At 38.2% G+C, this 7,760-nt stretch overlaps 1 pseudogene; it reads left to right on the forward strand.

Annotated features, from left to right (window-relative positions):
• The first annotated feature begins 4,049 nt into the window (after positions 1-4,049).
• LOC102987949 (T-complex protein 1 subunit zeta-like) lies at positions 4,050-5,699 on the forward strand (annotated as a pseudogene).
• The last annotated feature ends 2,061 nt before the right edge of the window (positions 5,700-7,760 follow it).

The raw sequence follows: 7,760 nt of genomic DNA on the forward strand, positions 1-7,760 counted from the left end.
GTTGCATACACTAATTTCTAAAAGGCGTAAACTCACAAAAGTTTACTACATCTAAAGAAACCAAATTAAGTAACAATATCCATGAAAGGAGATGGAAACTTTTTGCCAATCAGTGGGTCTCAGGACATTTCAATCACTCTGTCAACAAATATACACTGATCAAAGGCACCTTGCTAACCACTGAGGAAGAAGTGCTCCAAGTACACCATCTTCAAATTTCTCCTCTGCCCACTGGTTATTCCAAGTTTAGCCTTACTTATGCAAAGACCCATACCCAGAGCCACTGTTGTGGGAGAACGATGAGCAAAGTTTTGGGGGAAGGTAGATATAGCTGAAAAAACACATGTGTTGCTATCTTATCTCTATTTTTTTGGGGGGGGGGTCTCTGACCATGGATGCCCAGGACTTTCATTATGAATTCCCATTGCTTAGGGTCCCCAGGTCAGGTACCCAACCAATTCCAGTGCTCTTGAGCAGTTACTTCCTCTTCTGCCTCACCGAAACTTACCTGCTCTGTAATGCCATCTTTCTTGGTCTAAGAGATGAGATAAAAGGCTCTTAAGGCATTAAAGGTAATAGTATCTGAAATGTGATATCTTTCCAGCTAGCATCATCCTTTCTACAGGAGCATCCCAACAGCATGAGTACTGTAAATAATTTAGGGTAAGTCAATTCATCATTTCAATCAAAGGGATACTGAAGTGAGCTAGAAAGATACTGTCTGTACCCTTAAAGGAATTTTGAGTCTGGTAGTAAAGACAGATATTAAACAAGTAAGTATTGATATAATATGAAAGTAGTATTTAAAAAGTTAAGTAAGGGAGATACATAAATTTATAGAAAGATAATTTAATTAAGTCTAGTGGGTCAGACAAGTCTTCTGAGGCAATAGCATTTAAATTGAGGCTTGTGGATAAGTAGGCATTAGCTAGGCGAGGGACGAGGGCCACGACATGAATCTTTGTAGACAGACCGTCACTTGACTAGCTGTGTACATTTGGGAAAAAAACTTTTAACTCTTAAGCTTCAGTTTTCTTGTGTAAAAAATCAAGGAAATAAACCAATCTCAGATGATTGCATATAAAGCATTTAGCACAAGCTTAGTACTTAGTACTCAATACTTAGCCACCAGCAATGGTAGTAGCAGTGGTACTAGTACCGGTAGTGGTAGCAACAGTACTCAGCCAGTGGAATACTGGTTTCCAGATGAAAGATGAAATTTATTTGAATCTTTACAGACTGGGACTTATGGGAGAGCTGCATATTCTTAAGCCTCACTCATCTGAAGTACAAGACATTTGATGGGCAACTAATGGCTCTGTGAGGCCCTCCGAGCAAGCAAACAATCTCAGAATACAGGTATGGAGCAACCGGCATTTGGCAGTAGAAGCCCAGGAAGTCCTGTAGTTATAGAAGGTCTTTCTTCAGAACAGGAATGTGGGACTCCTGCTTTCATTAACTCATTATTTTCTGTGTTATGGTTTATACTGAGGCTTCATTTACTCTTTCCAAGATAATTTAAACACATTTTAATAGTTCAAATTGGAGTGGTTGGACAGAAGAGAAGCCTTAGTTGATGCTCCTTTTACATTTGTCATGTCACTTCTTTAGTATGGACCAAACAATAAGAATAGAAACCATTTTGAGAAATACTAATAATTGTTCCATTGTATTGATCCAGTGATAAGCAGGAAATGACTATGCAAGTGAATATGTTTTTCAAGCATCAATAGAAACCTACACTCTAAAGACAGTTCATTCATCTTTTTTGTTTTTTTTTACCAGATAAAGGAAATTATTCTTTTGATCATTCTTTCTTAACAATGATAATAAATCGTTCTTCATAAACTCTTTCAATTTAAAGTGTTCTGGTATTAAATAATTACTGCTCAGTGAGTAATAGTGTCCCAAGAATGTACCAAAACAAGAGCCCAGTTATAACCAAACTCTATTCAGAAATCTCTCAATGGCTCCATGGAAACATAAATCTTATATAACTCTTTAGTTTGGCATATGGCCCTCTGATTCCAACACATTTTACTAAGTTCATTTGTATATGATTCCCAGACACTCCAGCTGAACTAGATTACCCATGGTTTCCCACACACAGCCATCAATTTCCTGGCTTCCTGCCTTTGTTTATGCCATTGCTTCTATCTATAACAATCTCCTCTACTCTGTAAAACCCTACCATCCATCAGATCATCCCAAATGCCATCTTCCTTTCAAGATCACCAAGTCTGTCTTGGTCTCAAAAATTTGATGGGACTTCCTTTTCCGAAGCCTCCCAATATTTTAGGTTAACGTTATCTACCATTTTTATGCTATTTGTGTTTTAAATTTATTTATCTGCCTCTTCTTCCTTTATGGATTGTAAACTTCTTGGGGCCACCTACTGCATTTTACCATTCTTGTATTCCTGTACCATTTCTCAAAAATGCCTAATGCTATGGTTAGCATAGAGGTTGAGAATATGGACTTTGGGGGCAAAAAGAAATAAAATGGTGTCCTGAATCTACCATGTCCCACACACAAATTTGTGTGACTTTGGCTAAATTTTTTTAAGCTGTATTTCTTCATTTGAAAAACAGCTAGGTCACATGACATCCTCTAACAATGTGATGAAGGCTTTGAACATTGCCCGAAGAGAAATATACAAACCTATATATACAATCAGTTTATATACATATACACTTGCATCTACCCATTTGTGTTCTTAGAGCAGAGGATCTCAAATTGCGGTCTGTTTATGCTCGGAGGTCCCCAAGACTTTATAGGACATACAAGAGGTAAACATATTTTTGTAAATACACTCAGAGATTATTTACTATTTTCTCTGTGTCAACAGGTGCACTGTTGACACAAAAGTAATGATGGATAAAACCATTGGCATCTTAGGATGAATCAAGGCAGTGGCACAAAGCTGTCATTGTATTCATTGTATTCTTTATTAGTCATTTTATTCTTCACTGCTATGCACTTGCCGTTTAAACATGACAGTTTCACTTAAAGTCCTTGAGGAAGCAATAAAAGTAATTAATTTTTTTTTAGATCTCAAACCTGAGTCACATTCTGTGTGTGAAACAGGAAGTACACATGCAGCACTTCTGCTACATACTGAAGTACAGTACAATGGTTGCTCTGAGAAAAGGCATGAGTGTTTGAGCTGTGAGCTGAACTAATTGCTTCTTTTTTATTAGAACTTACATTTTTACTTGAAGGAATGACTGACCACCAAAACTAGTATTCAGACCATAGTTTATGTATTTGCCAGACATTTTCTCACAAATGAACAAAGGGAGCTTACTGCTTCAAGGAATAAAAACTGAAAGTATTTGTCACCAAAGTTAAAATTTGAGCTTTCAAGCAAAAATGAAAATTTTAGAAGACTTATATAGGCCACTGTGAGCCTAATAGCTTCCCAATACCTGAAGAATTTTCTGAGCTCAAAGGTGATGCTAACAAATAGTATTTTTAAAATAGCTTGTATTATAGTATGTGTCAACATTTGGAAGATCTGCATAACTCAGTAGCCAATATTTTCAAATGACCAATGCATGATGATATAAAATTACGTGTGGGTAAAAGACTGATCCAAAGTTAGTGAGATAAAACAATCTATTTTCACATAACAGAATTTTAAAAGTTCATCAGTAATGGTTTAAATCACACATGGCAGCTATCTTTAATAAAATAACACTTGTCCAGTTTTGCTCTAACCCAGATAAACAAAAGCTCTTTGAGTCCTCAAGCATTTTTAAGCACGTTCTCTTGACCTGAGAACAATGAAGCTCCTAAAAGAACGGCTCCCAAGTTAAGAACACTTGCTCTAATAAAAAGCCCACATTTCCATGAAGTGAAGTATAGGCTTCTGCCATGCCAGTCCCTGGTTCCTAGAGTCAGGTCTCTGTGTGAGAGGAAATCTCTCTCGTGAAAGTAGGAGACTGAAACAAACAAACAAAGAGCAGTGTAAAATTACAAGGATGGCAGGCCACGCTGAACTGGCTCTAGGCTTTCCAGTTCCCTCATTTTCTTCTGCTGGGTCAGCTATGGCGGCCGTGAAGACCCTGAACCCCAAGGCCGAGGTGGCCTGAGCCTAGGCAGTATTGGCGGTCAACATCAGTGTGGCCCGGGGGCTGCAGGATGTGCTGAGGACCAACTTGGGGCCTAAGGGCACCATGAAGATGCTTGTTTCTGGTGCTGGAGACATCAAGCTCACTAAAGATGGAAATGTGCTGCTTCATGAAACGCAAATTCAACATGCAACAACCTCCTTAACAGCCAAATTAGCAACAGCCCAGAATGACATAACTGGTGATGGTACCACTTCCAATGTCCTCATCATGGGAGAGCTCCTGAAGCAGGCGGATTGCTACATTTCTGAAGGTCTTCGTCCCAGAATAATTACAGAAGGATTTGAAGGTGCAAAGGAAAAGGCACTTCAGTTTTTTGAACAAGTCAAAGTAAGCAAAGGGATGGACAGGGAAACACCATACATGTGGCCAGAACATCTCTATGTACTAAAGTTCATGCTGAACTTACTGATGTCTTAACAGAGGCTGTAGTGGACTCCATTTTAGCCATTAAAAAACAAGATGAACCTATTGACCTCTTCATGGTTGAGATCATGGAGATGAAACCTAAATCTGAAACTGATAGAAGCTTAATCAGAGGTCTTGTTTTGGACCATGGGGCATGGCGTCCTGATATGAAAAAGAGAGTAGAAGATGTGTACATCCTCACATGCAACGTGTCATTAGAATGTGAAAAAACAGAAGTGAATTCTGGCTGTTTTTACAAGAGTACAGAGGAGAGAGAGAGAGAAACTAGTGAAAGCTGAAAGAAAATTCATTGAAGACAGAGTTAAAAAAATAATAAACCTGAAAAAGAAATTCTGTGGTGATTCAGATAAAGGATTTGTTGTTATTAATCAAAAGGTAATTGACACTTTTTCCGTAGATGCTCTTGCAAAAGAAGGCACAGTAGCTCTGTGCAGAGCTAAAAGAAGAAATATGAAAAGTCTGACTCTTGCTTGTGGTGGGGTAGCCCTAAATTCTCTTGATGACCTAAATCCTGATTGTTCGGGACATGCAGGACTTGTCTATGAATATACGTTGGGAGAAGAGAAGTTCACCTTTATTGAGAAACGTAACAATCCTTGCTCTGTCACATTGTTGATCAAAGGACCATAAAAGCACACACATACTCAAATCAAAGATGTAATAAGAGATGGCTTGAGGACTGTTAAAAATGCTATTGATGATTGCTGTGTAGTTCCAGGTGCTGGTGCTGTGGAAGTGGCAATGGCAGAAGCCCTGATTAAATACAAGCCCAGCGTAAAGGGCAGGGCCCAACTTGGAGTTCAAGCATTTGCTGAGGCATTGCTCATTATTCCCAAGGTTCTTGCTCAGAACTCTGGTTTTGATTTTCAGGAAACTCTAGTTAAAGTTTAAGCAGAACATTCAGAATCAGGTCAACTCGTAGGTGTGGACTTGGACACAGGTGAGCCAATGGTAACAACAGAAGTAGGCATATGGGATAACTATTGCATAAAGAAACAGCTTCTTCACTCCTGCATTGTGATTGCCACCAACATTCTCCTGGTTGATGAGATCATGAGAGCTGGAATGTCTTCTCTAAAAGGTTGCACTGAAGCTCTTCCCTTGTATCATCTGAATCATGAAGACTCTACAGAGTGATACTAAGAATATAGCTATGGAATTTTTGTCCAAGCTTCAAAAGATTTTCAAAGGACTTTTTTTCCCATATAAAAAAAGGAGAGAACACTGGCCCCTATTCAGATTCTGAAGTTCTGAAATTGTAATTACAGTATTTTTTTAATTGCACTGCAGTGTACACATACAGCAGGCCAAACTTACCCAATAAAAAGGACATTTTACTTTAGCTTCAGTGATATAAAAATACACGTTAGAGAAGCATATGTTATCTACCTTGTTATTAAATATTCCTTGAAAAACAAATTTTAATGGTTTAATAATTCTTCTAATGAATGTATTTTAATTTATCTCCAATAGTTAAGCATTAACTTAACTTAAGTTGTTTAAGTTAAGCAACTTCAGCATTTAAGTTTTCAATTTTTATGCTAGTTATAAATAAGACTTAAGTAACTTAAGGTTTGGAAAGCATTCCTGCTTCCTTAGTATAAATCCTTTTGAGCAGGGGTTCTCCCAACCCCCAGGCTGAAGACCAGTACTGGTCAGCAGCCTGTTGGGAAGGAGGTTGCACAGCAGGTGAGCAGCGAGCAAGCAAGGGAAGCTTCATTTGCTGCTTCCCATGGCTTGCACTACCGCCGAACCATCCCCGTTCCCCCCATGGCTCACGTTACTGCCTGAACCATCTCCCCTCTTGAAAAATTGTCTTCCATGAAACCGGTTCCTGGTGCCAAAAATGTTGGGGATCGCTGCTTTTGAGTAAAAAAAAACTACCGGACAAATTGGACTTTTCATGCTTTTGAAATAGCTTTGCTAAAATGCTTCCCAGAAATGTTAAGTTGTAGTGAGTAGAAAGATGGAGTTAGAGGCAAGGGAATTGAAAGAGTTGCAAGTCTAAAGTGGCAAAAATAGGAAAGGCAGAGGTTAAAAACATAGTTGAGGGTGTGGTGACTAAGGACTAGGTGAGATAGGAGATTTTCAGGCAAGAACGTATTTTCACACCTCGGAATATTTGCTTAGGCTGATATCCCTCCCAAACCGTCTAGTGTCCTCTTTTTTTCACCCAAATTACTGTTCTCTTCTACATGTTTCCACAAAATACAGTAGGTATATCTGAAGCCCTTGAAAGTGAAGTTGTGTGTTGCTACGCTTTGGGTTTTGAGGACTTGTCAGTTGCCTATAGTGAGTGTGCAATAAATATGAAGTTGAAAAAAATAAAATAAAATAAAATTACAAGGATGAATGCCTCTTTATCTTATCTCTCCCCAGCAGAATCCTGAAAATATAGGTGAAAATTAGATTTTTTTAAGATTGTATTTCTTTATGCTCTAAGATGAAATTATTTTTGTAAAGCAAACATGCACCCATTTGTTTGAATGAACATTTTCACATAATGAATTATCTTCACACTCCCCTCCCCCACACAAATCTTTTTGCAGTTGGTCCACTGTTTTATGAAAATTTTGATTATTTATTAATTAGAACAAAATGAGTGGCATGTAGACAAATAGCCATTTTAAAGAGATTTCCATGAGTTACAAGACACAGTGTCTACAGAAATATTCAGCTTGGTGAATCCAATACTCAGTGAACACTTTCCAGACCATATTAAAACATTTGGCCACAAAAGGAACTTTTCTTCTGTTTTACTGTTTAGATGGGCTTAGGGAAGATGTTGAAAGGAAAGAAAAACAAAAGGGAAGAAGAAGTGAACAGAAAAGTTAGGAAAAGGAGGAAAAGGAGGCTTTTAACCATCACATAAGCAGTAAGGACAAATGTACTGAGATCCAGTCAGAAGTCTTTTAGGACTCTCCCATCTTGCTCTTTTCTCCTAACATTGGCCTGTTGCTGCTACTCAGGACACAACTGTCACAAGGTGGAAACACAGAGGTAGCCTCCTCCATACTACTTGGTTGGACCTACAGTTAATTTTTCTGCTTACACCTCTACAATCAGGTGAATTGGTTCTTAGCCTGGAATGACAAGAACCTTTGACCTATTGCATTATACTGGTTTCCAGGAGATTTTAAGAACAAGGATATGATAGAGTCCCAGGAAAAATACACATATCTAAGTAGCAAATTTTAT

Source organism: Physeter macrocephalus, chromosome 2 (genome assembly GCF_002837175.3).
Source record: "Physeter macrocephalus isolate SW-GA chromosome 2, ASM283717v5, whole genome shotgun sequence".
Classification (NCBI taxonomy): Eukaryota; Metazoa; Chordata; class Mammalia; order Artiodactyla; family Physeteridae; genus Physeter; species Physeter macrocephalus.